At 42.3% G+C, this 11,709-nt stretch overlaps 1 long non-coding RNA gene across 1 annotated transcript; it reads right to left on the reverse strand.

Annotated features, from left to right (window-relative positions):
- Positions 1 to 295: 295 nt before the first annotated feature.
- Positions 296 to 1,661, reverse strand: LOC139396823 (uncharacterized). Its single transcript, XR_011630874.1, has 5 exons — positions 1,617 to 1,661; positions 1,361 to 1,400; positions 1,193 to 1,254; positions 584 to 678; positions 296 to 476 (listed from the first exon to the last, which is right to left on the reverse strand). It is a non-coding gene; the product is annotated as an uncharacterized lncRNA (long non-coding RNA).
- Positions 1,662 to 11,709: the final 10,048 nt, after the last annotated feature.

Here is an 11,709-nt window from a genome sequence, read left to right on the forward strand (position 1 = left end):
AAAAGAAAAATGTTTAGCTTAGCTCAGCTTAGTCATCGAACTATTGGAAAAAGTCAAGCCTTTGTATGCCTGTTCCAAACTCCTCGAAAAGAGAAAGCTATCCGTATTGAGTTTGTGGTTAGCAAGTTTTTCTTGCGTCAAGCAACCCAGGTTACCCCCCACTGTTTGCTACACTGGTGTCAGAAGTATGATGTATGTGCAAACTAGCAGTGATGTTGAGATGCATCCCCTTCCACAGATCCTGTTTCTTCTTTATTATTTTCCATTCATTTTTATTAAAATGTTTAATATCGGCCCCAATTTCTATACATTACACCTGCAAGTGCTCTTAACATCAAAAGTAAAGACATTTTCTTAAGTAGGCCATAAAATTAAAGATGGAATCCATAAAAACAATTAGCATGTCTTCATTGTTGGTACAAAAGTGGAACTGCTTTCATCACTTCTGGAACGAGGTCTTGAAGAGGGATGTGGATCTTGAAAAGATTAGAAAACATGAATCACAACATGTTAGTGGTCCTGATTTGACCTGTGATGGTTATTCTAATTACAATGACCACATGAATGACAACCTACAACCTACTTTGAACCTACTGGAACCTAATTATTGTCACAGAAGCGCCGCTTCACATATGAAAGCCATGTACAGAGGTAGCTGTAGACTGAAGACACTGTGTACTGGAAAGAGAAAAATGACTTGTGTGAGATCCACAGCAGTACTGACTCTTGTTTGACAGCTCCATTATGACACTTTCACTTCTATTTTCCTTTTTTAAGTGTCTCCCTGAAGAGGCACATGATTGATGATGTATCATTTCATCATTTGGCAAATATTTTAAATAGCACTATATACTGTACCAACTCCATGATAGAAAGGTGTTCCTCATGTTTGGTATACTAAGTGTATACAGATGTATAATCTTAATTTGAGCCAGTTTACTACATCAGGAAAATAATTCTGCAGCAACAGGAAATGTGAATTGTTATGTGGATTATAGTTCATGGACATTTTTATAGGGGTTGATATTCTTTGTTAGGGCAAATCAAGACTGAAACTTCATAGTGGAAATTACAAACTTTAGAAGCCTTTTTAAAATGCAAATACACTACTAGTTTGCATTTCAGCAACAAAAGAGTGATCAAATGAAGATCCTACATCTGTAGTTATATCATTTGCAATGATTTGACAAACCATTATATTGCTCCGAATCACAGATAGACTGCCAGAACGAGGCCTTGTAGAGGGACGTGGATCTTGAAAAGATTAGGAAACATAAAACACAAGATGTTGGTGCTGATTTGACCTGTGATGATTACTGTATCACATTGACCACATGAATGACCACACAATAGAACCTACTGTGAATGAAAACGTAGTTGTAGCCTGAAGACACTGCCCACTGGAAAGAGAATAATGGCTTGTGTCAGATCCAAAACAGTTCTGACTGTTGTTTAACAGCTCCATTAATTCATTTATTACAAATTGACTGATTTCCTGATATGATCTGTGACTCAGTCAAATCTTTGAAATTGTTGCATGTTGTGTTTATATTTTTGTTCATTATAGCAGTTGATGATCTATAGTTACTTTTATAATTTGCAATAATTTGACATACCATGACACCGTTTAGAATCCAAGCTAGAAAGCCACAACTTCTGGTCTGTAAAATAAAGGAGAGGAAGAATGAGTACATCAAATACAGAGATACTGTATTCAAAATGATGATTGACATCATACATTGTAAACATCTTTTTGATTGTGGCACATTGTAGGACAGCTTCTGCTCTTGGAACAGACAGTCCACTTTTTGATTGACTGCTGCATCATTGTGAGGACATTGTGCTCTCATGGAACAGACAGTCCACTGTGTCAAACTTCTGCCTAATATTTCTGACTGCTGCATCATTGTGAGGACAGTCCAGTAGGTCTCTCATGGAACAGACAGTCCACTGTGAGTATTACATCACTTCTGGTCACTAGTCCGCTGCTGTAAGGTACAGTGTAGTCTGGGTTGAAGGTGTGATGCAGCACTACCAGAATGACATCTTTACCCACTGTCAAGAAAGAGAATGTGGGAATACTCAAATAAACAATGTCAAAATTAAACCCTTAAGCCTCTCAAATAAACAATTTAGTCATGTCATTCATGCCGTTGGTACATTTGAGGAAAACTGGTGTGGAAAGAGAATATCTAGTATAGAAGGAAATAACATTGTTTAGGAAGTCATATTTGGGATGAGTTACTGTACTTGGAATCTGTTGCAGTGCTGCTTCAATATCAGTTCCGGCGCGGGAGACGATGGGAGAGAAAGCCATGATGACATCACTCTCCACTGGAGACTTGACTTCCGTAAAACATCTTGTGGTGTTGTTGAGTCGTCTCATAAACTGAATATGAGTTTCCAAAGTATTGCCAGTCTCAACTGTGTAGCACTTCATCTTGTGTGCCACTGATTTAAGGTCAGAAAGGTCATTGATAAATGTTAATGTTTTTGTTAATTGGCACAATGGACAGTTGGTTCATAGTTCAGCCAGCTATAAGAGCATTGTAGGTTTAACCATTTACTTTATAGTGCACCCCTTCATCAAAATATTACATTATACATAAGAGCCCTGTTGAAAATTACCTTTGTGTTCCAACATGGATCTATAGAAAGTGAAAGAACAGACAAAGAGGTTTATTAGTCTAGATAGATACATTCAGGATAGGAAAACATGTACAACAACCAGTGTGCAAACCATCTGTCTTATATATTTCTTAATTCCATTATTTTACTTTTTGATTGTAGTGAATTGTTAGATATTACTAGATTAGATAACACAAGCATTTCGCTACACCTGCAATAACATCTGCTAAATATATGTATGCAACCAATAAAATTTGATTTGATCTTTCTCCGTGGTGCGAACTGCATACATTAGCGTGAAGCTATTTCACATTCTAAACTTTCACTTTCACTCTCTTATCTTTCACAGTATCCGGCTCTAGAGTACTTCACCACCTCAGTCCTTCCACTGGACCACATGATTTCTTGGAATTAGACAGTGAAAGTAATGTGTTATTGTAAATGTACTTACTGCCTCTGTTCTATTCTACATTCATAGAATTACTCACCTAAAAAACATTGCATTCAATTCTGCACTACCAGTTTCCACATAACCAAGTGTACTGTTTTATTCCTGCTGTAGATGTAATTTAATATCTATCACAAAACCTTTCACGACACCCACCCAACTGTAAATGATAGCTATGGTGTTCATATTGAAAATGAATTGTCAAATGAAATGAGGAAAATAGACTTACCCTGCAGCTATGGGACTCTTTTCTGTTGACTATACTGCAGTTGTGGCTTAAAGTGATTTGTTCTAATAGCTAAGAGAAAGTGAAACTAAACAGCATGAGATAATAAGAGGAGGGGGCAATTTTTTCAGAAAGTCACAAATGCTGAGTTTACACAGGCAGCTGCTTTCTGATTTTTCTTCCGCTAATTGGTCTTTTGACCAATCACATCATATCTTTTTCAGAGATGATCTGATTGGTCAGAAGACCAATTGGTGAAAAAAATATAAGAATTGGGCTGCCTGTGTGAATGCAACCATCTAGGCAATCTACAGTTCAAACAACAAAGTGAGCACAACTGATTTGGTAAACAGCTGAGGAATGGGGCTGGAAAAATGTAACCACACTCACATTTATAGACAGAGCTATGGATGCACCACCATCCATGATATAGAAATGATAGTTTTAGACATGGTTGGAGGCTATGCAGTCTTTGTTTACAATTACACATTTAAAAACAATGTAATAAAACAAGCTTATATTTTGGGTTCTGATGGGGTCAGTTGAAGTAATCTCATAGTGCAATTAGAATTTATAGTCTTTAAGAATCAATGGATGTATATATCATTAATTCAAAAGTCCAAAAATGTATGTACCAATAGCAGATTGCCACTTTAATATAAGGTAAATAACAGTAGTTAGACCAAGCACGATTTCAATTTGTTTGCTCGCCTCAATTTCTTCAAAATCTGTCCTCTCGTCCCCTTCACCTGCACTGACTGGAAAGACTTGACAGGTGAAAACAACATGGTGGAAGCTCATCTTTAGTCTATTGACTTGTGCATCCCTGCGCATTGACTCAGTACCGGTAGTCCCTGTATAAAGCCTCGTTATTGATATTTTATTGTATTACTTTTTATTGAATTTGTTTTTATTTTTTATTTGGTAAATAATATTTTAACTATTTATTGAACTGCATTGTTGGTCAAGGGCTCATAAGTAAGCATTTCACGGTAAGGTCTACTACACCTGTTGTGTTCCGCACATGTGACCCCCAAAAATTATTTGATAGAACATTTGATTTGATAGTGACACTGGCCGTCTCCACTCCTGGCACCCGTGGTAGAATATCATTAGGTTGAAATGTAGAATTAATGCCACGTTTAAAACAACTCAGAGCTTGGAACTCGGAAGTCTCAGACTTCAGTGCATTCTAAACAACGGTTAATCAGAAAATAAATGGGGGGGGAAAATTGTTTGAATGGTCATTTAATTCTTCCAATTCGGGAACTCGGGCCCATTTCTAAAGCTCCGACCTTCTGACCTGAGGATCACTGACATCATGGTTTATTTTTTCGAATTGCCAGTTGTTTTGAACGCAGCATATTTTCAAACAGAGATCATAATTAATGTTCTATAACGTGCAGCCCCACCCCATAGGGGAGCTCTGCTCTGAGGTGGTTTCCCCTGCTGCCTAGGCAGCGAATAGCCTGAGAGAAAATTATGCACCCAACTGCAGCCAATGGGAGTACAGGTGTCCCTATATAAGGGGATGCTTCCCCTCAATCAGCCTCCCATTATCTTCAGCGACTGGACTGAAGAAGCCGAGAAGAGAATGGAGAAGATAAGTCTCAGGACGAACCTGCTGTCGATCTCCAAGTCTCGACGTAGTCCTTCTAAATGAGCATACTATTTCCACCCAACCCAAAAGCTCTTTTATGAGCTCAGTGTCGCTGCTCCACTATGGCGACTGTAGACTCACACAACTTATGTTTTGTGTGCCTAGGATCACAGTGTAACAGTATAACTTTAGACCGTCCCCTCGCCCATACCCGGGCGCGAACCAGGGACCCTCTGCACACATTAACAACCGTCACCCACGAAGCATCGTTACCCATCGCTCCACAAAAACCGCGGCCCTTGCAGAGCAAGGGGAACTACTACTTCAAGGTCTCAGAGCAAGTGACGTCACCGATTGAAGCGCTGTTTAGCGCGCACCGCTAATTAAGCTAGCCGTTTCACATTCGTTACAACAGCATGCTAGGGGCGGCCTCACAGATCCCCCGGAATGCCCTAGCATGTTGCCTCTAGAGAAGACGAAGATATTGGGAAGTGTTTGGATTTTTCTCTCGAACCCCCCCTCCCAATGGAGAGTGCAAGGTTTTTCTCATCCTTGGGCGAGGAAGAGACGGGCTCTGAAATTTCAGCAGCCCCCTCCTACGCAACAGCCTCTCTGCGCTCTGATTTTCCAGGGCTCATTGAGCGAGCTGGCTGGAGATCACGCTGCCCTCCATTCTCTCCAACCCGGAAGTAGATATGATGGAGGGCTGCCCCTACTCTAGACCAAAAAGGGCGGTGGTGCCACTGGGAGCCGGCAAAAAGCTTTACACCCCATTCACCAGAGTGGACGGCAGACAACCCCAGGGGATCCCCAGGCTCGAGGACACCATGGCTGCGTACCTCGCCCTAGTACGAGCTCCTGGCCGTCACCCAGAAAACCAACTCTACCTACAACAAAGGACCGGCTCACAGCTCAGCTGGTAGAGAAGTCCTTTGCACTAGAGGTCCAGGCTGTAGCAGCAGCTAATAATATTGCCCTTCTGGCAGCCTCTCTGTCCCTTCATACCATGGGTAACACTGAGCTGTCAGGAGAGGAGATATAAGAGGCGTCAAGAATTTCCGGCGCCATACTTCATCTACCGCAGGCGCCGGCTGTGTGTGTGGGAAGGTCCATGGCCACTTCGGTGGTCGCGGAGTGACACCTCTAGCTGTCTTTGACAAAGCCGCCCTGCAGAACGCCCCCACGACAGAGCGTTTTGGGAAGACAGAGGAAGCAGCTATCTAGACAACTGCCATTGGCAGGAGGGTCTAGATCACTTCCCAGAGAGGCACCCAGCTTCACTCTCTAGTAGACCTGGGTCTACAGCCAGACGGATAGCCCGTCGAACCGCAGCACCTCGGTGGGCCTTATGGGCCCCGCACCTCCGGCACCTTCCACCTCTCCTGCAGCACCAGAGAGAGCAGCCGCTCCACAACCTATATTCGCCCTACTTCCTAGTACCAAAAAAGATGGGGGGAATGAGGCCAATATTGGATCTACGCAGTCTCAACGAGAGCGTAGCCAAACGGCCCTTTCGAATGCTTACGACAAAACGTCTGCTGGAATGTGTCCACACCAAAGACTTTTGTATAAGCATAGACCTAAAGGACACGTTCTTCCATGTGCCGCTAATCCGCGTCACCGGAAGTCCCTGCGTTTTGCCTTCCAAGCATCCCGGTGTCGCCCCTTTACTATTGACAATGAGATTGGTGTTTTGCGGGTAGCATTTAATGAAGCTGCCATTTGAGGACTTGTGAGGCGTCTGTTTCTCAAACTAGCCACTTTAATGTACTTGTCCTCTTGCTCAGTTGTGCACCAGGGCCTCCCACTCCTCTTTCTATTCTGGTTAGGGCCAGTTTGCACTGTTCTGTGAAGGGAGTAGTACACAGCGTTGTACGAGATCTTCAGTTTCTTGGTAATTTCTTGCTTGGAAGAGCCTTCATTTCTCAGAACAAGAATAGTCTGACGAGTTTCAGAAGAAAGTTCTTTGTTTCTGGCCATTTTGAGCCTGTAATCGAACCCACAAATGCTGTTGCTCCAGATACTCAACTAGTCTAAAGAAGGCCAGTTTTATTGCTTCTTTAATCAGAACAACAGTTTTCAGCTGTACAAACATAATTGAAAAAGGGTTTTCTAATGATCAATTAGCCTTTTAAAATGATAAACTTGGATTAGCTAACACAACGTGCCATTGGAACACAGGAGTGATGGTTGCTGATAATGGGACACTGTATACCTAAACTCAGCAAAAAAAGAAACATCCCTTTTTCAGGACCCTGTCTTTCAAAGATAATTTGTAAAAATCCAAAGAACTTCACAGATCGTCATTGTAAATGGTTTAAACACTGTTTCCCATGCTTGTTCAATGAATCATAAACAATAAATGAACATGCACCTGTGGAACGATCGTTAAGACTAACAGCTTACAAACGGTAGGCAATTAAGGCCACAGTTATGAAAACTTAGGACACTAAAGAGGCCTTTCTACTGACTCTGAAAAACACCAAAAGAAAGATGCCCAGGGTCCCTGCTCACCTGTGTGAGCGTTCCTTAGGCATGCTGCAAGGAGGCATGAGGACTGCAGATGTGGCCAGGGCAATAAATTGCAATGTCCGTACTGTGAAACGCCTAGGACAGCGCTACAGGGAGACAGGACGGACAGCTGATCGTCCTCACTGTGGCAGGCCATGTGTAACAACACCTGCACAGGATCGGTACATCCAAACATCACACCTGCGGGACAAGTACAGGATGGCAACAACAACTGCCCGAGTTACACCAGGAACGCACAATCCCTCCATCTGTGCTCAGACTGTCCGCAATAGGCTGAGAGAGGCTGGACTGAGGGCTTGTAGGTCTGTTGTAAGGCAGGTCCTCACCAGACATCACTGTCAACAACGTCGCCTATGGGCACAAACCCACCGTTGCTGGACCAGACAGGACTGGCAAAAAGTGCTCTTCACTGAAGAGTCGCGGTTTTGTTTCACCAGGGGTGTTGGTCGGATTCGTGTTTATCGTGGGAGGAATGAGCGTTTCACTGAGGCTTGTACTCTGGAGCGGGATCGATTTGGAGGTGGAGGGTCCGTCATGGTCTGGGGCGGTGTGTCACAGCATCATCGGACTGAGCTTGTTGTCATTGCAGGTAATCTCAACGCTGTGCGTTACAGGGAAGACATCTTCCTCCCTCATGTGGTACCCTTCCTGCAGGCATGACAATGCCACCAGCCATACTGCTCGTTCTGTGCATGACAGGAATGTCAGTGTTCTTCCATGGCCAGCGAAGAGCCCGGATCTCAATCCCAATGAGCACGTCTGGGACCTGTTGGATCGGAGGGTTAGAGCTAATTCCATTCCCCCCAGAAATGTCCGGGAACTTGCAGGTGCCTTGGTGGAAGAGTGGGGTAACATCTCACAGCAAGAACTGGCAAATCTGTATCTCCTCCATGAGGAGGAGATACACTGCAGTACTTAATGCAGCTGGTGGCCACACCAGATACTGACTGTTACTTTTGATTCTGACCCCCCCTTTGTTCAGGGACACATTATTCAATTTCTGTTAGTCACATGTCTGTGGAACTTGTTCAGTTTGTCTCAGTTGTTGAATCTTAAGTTCATACAAATATTTACACGTTAAGTTTGCCTTAAATAAAACACAGTGAGAGGACATTTATTGTTTGCAGAGTTTATAAGACTTGGCTGTGCTCAATGACATATATATATATATATATACACATATATATAAATAACTTGGCTTTGCTCAATGTATCACCACTCAGGATATGACCCAGATGCAGACACAGGAGGCAGATGGTTCGGTTCTCAGAATATTTATTATAACCAAGGGGCATCCAAAGGGGCAGGCAGAGGTTCGTAGTCCAAGGCAGAGTCAAAAAGGGACAGAACTGCAGGCAGGAAGGTTGGGAACCAGGAAGACTAGAAAACAAGCACTAGAGAAAACAGGAAACACACTGGTAAGACCTCGCAAAACAAGACAAACTGGCAACAGACAAAAAGAAGACGTCGGTATAAATACACAGGGGATAATGGGGAAAAATAGGAGACACCTGGTGGGGGGTGGAGACAAGCACAAGACAGCTGAAACTGATCGGGGTGTGACACAATGACTACATACGACTAAATTCATATATATATATGACTTGGTTCTGCACATTGACCATTTCTGACTTGGCTTTGCTCAATGACTACCTACCAAAGGTTGCATTGTGTTCTTTACAATGGAGAAAAACATCTCTCATTGAAGATGCCCAAACTGTGGAGATAACAATAGAATGTGAAGTTAAAGTTACTGGTTTCCATCTGTGGCAATGCCTTTCCCTAAATGTTTATGACAACTATAGTTCCAGAATAGCCTAATCTTTTGAATACGGTGTAGTTAAAAAAAACAGCAACATAACTTTAACATTAGCTTAGCAAGGTAGCTACACTGACAGCGGTCAGTTACCTATTTGTTGATGTTTGTCCACTCCACGTGGAAATCACCATGACGTTCCTTCCCACCCGCAGTTCATGAATATGTAGGTCTACATGTAGTCTGTGTCATTATTCAGAGATGGAACCTAAACAAGCATTTCCACTCTTAAGCAGGAATTACATTGAAATAAGGGTGGCATTCCCCTCTGGTGGGTCCTTTAATATAAGGTCAGGTACAGGTGGCTAACTGCCAAAATAAAGGAAACACCAACATAAAGTATCTGAATAGGGCGTAGCTTCGTACACCTTGGCATAGATTGTAGAAGAGTCTGGAACTCTTTTGGAGGAATGCCATCATTTTGTTGATGGTGGTGGAAAACCCTTCTCAGGCGCCGCTCCAGAATCTCACATAAGTGTCCAATAGGGTTGAGCCTGGTGACTGAGACAGACACACATAACTTTTAAACACCCTATGCTCCTTTCAGACTTCTCTTTCAAAGCAGAATATAATGAAGAGATGTTGTCTCCACCCTAACAATGGGAGTCGATGTCCCAAAGGTGAGAAGGCAGGAGGTCTGCTTAATAAACAGAATGTCGTATTCCCACATGGACAGATTTTGATGGGATTGGACCATTTCTCTTCGCTTCTTCCTCTCTGATCAAAATCACTGAGATCTCTTCTTCTAGCCATGGAAGCCAAAATAATGGGCAACTGGGCATTTCTACGCATGACCCTAAGCATGATGGGATGTTAATTGCTTAATTAACTCAGGAACCACACCTGTGTGGAAGCACCTGTTTTCAATATACTTTATATCCATCGGTTACTCAAGTGTTTCCTTTATTTTGAGAGTTACATGCACATAACAGTTCATACAAGACTATCACTCAGTTGTTGGTGATCCTGTGTATCAGACATCTGTATGAACGTACACTTCCATTTCAGGCTGGATAACATTTCTGCAAAACATTATGTTACTGCTGAACAGTCTTATTGAACAAGGAACTTCATTTAAAGGACAATTCCTCCACATATTCATCGTCACCAAACCAGCATGTTTCTATGATCTGTGGTTACAAAGATAAGATCCTAAAAAAATGCTTGTCAATGACATCACAGGGTAGAGTTAAAAACAGTGATTTTTAAAACCGGCAGTGAGTTTCTAGCCCAAGGAAGGGTATTTTCACTGCAAATCTCAGTGTTTGAAAATGTGTTTTTAAAATGTACTTTGATGTCATCGGGTAGAACTTAACATATGTTAACACTGGTATTGAGCTTTGTATTGTGCTGGAAATAATGAAAATTAGGTTGAAAAGTGGTGGAGTTGCCATTTAAGGATTTGATTGAATAAGGAATTTCATTTAAGGCCTATTTGATGCTGTAGCCTCCATTTGGTGTTTACAGCCACCTTGACTTCAACAACCTGACCAGGGGACACAAACCAGAATGTACTGTTTTGTTCAAATGCCTTTTCCCTCACGTTTGAGCTCAGTTTACTCAGTCAAAGAGTGAGGCCTTTGTATGCCTGTTACCAACTCCTACAAAAGAGAAAGATATCTGTATTGAGTTTGTGGCTAGCAAGTTTTCCTTGGGTCAGGCAACCCAGGTTACACCCCACGGTTTGCTACACTGGTGTCAGAAGTGGAATGCATGTGTAAACTAGCAGTGATGTTAAGATGTGTGCCCTTCCACTGATCCTGTTTCTTTATTCTTTTTCATTAATTTTTATGAAAATGTTTAATATCGGCCCCAATTTCTATACATTACAACTGCAAATTGTCTTACCATCAAAAGTAAAGACATTTTCTTAAGTAGGCCATGAATTTAAGATGGAATCCATAAAAATAATTAGCATGTCTTCAATGTTGGTACAAAAGTGGACCTGATTTGACCTGTGATGGTTATTCTAATTACAATGACCACATGAATGACAACCTACAACCTACTTTGAACCTACTGGAACCTAATTATTGTCACAGAAGCGCGCCTTCACATATGAAAGCCGTGTACAGAGGTAGCTGTAGACTGAAGACTGTGCACTGGAAAGAGAAAAATGACTTGTGTGAGATCCACAGCAGTACTGACTCTTGTTTAACAGCTCAATTATGACAGACACCATCCATAAGTTTGACTTCTATTTTTGGCCTTGCTGGCCGTGCTGCTGCTCCAGTTTCAACTGTTCTGCCTGCGGCTATGGAACCCTGACCTGTTCACCGGACGTGCTACCTGTCCCAGACCTGCTGTTTTCAACTCTCTAGAGACAGCAGGAGCGGTAGAGATACTTTTAATGATCGGCTATGAAAAGCCAACTGACATTTACTCCTGAGGTGCTGACTTGCTGCACCCTCGACAACTACTGTGGTTATCATTGTTTGACAATGCTGGTCATTTATGAA

The sequence above is a fragment of the Oncorhynchus clarkii genome, unplaced genomic scaffold (assembly GCF_045791955.1).
Source record: "Oncorhynchus clarkii lewisi isolate Uvic-CL-2024 unplaced genomic scaffold, UVic_Ocla_1.0 unplaced_contig_11379_pilon_pilon, whole genome shotgun sequence".
In the NCBI taxonomy this organism is placed as follows: domain Eukaryota; kingdom Metazoa; phylum Chordata; class Actinopteri; order Salmoniformes; family Salmonidae; genus Oncorhynchus; species Oncorhynchus clarkii.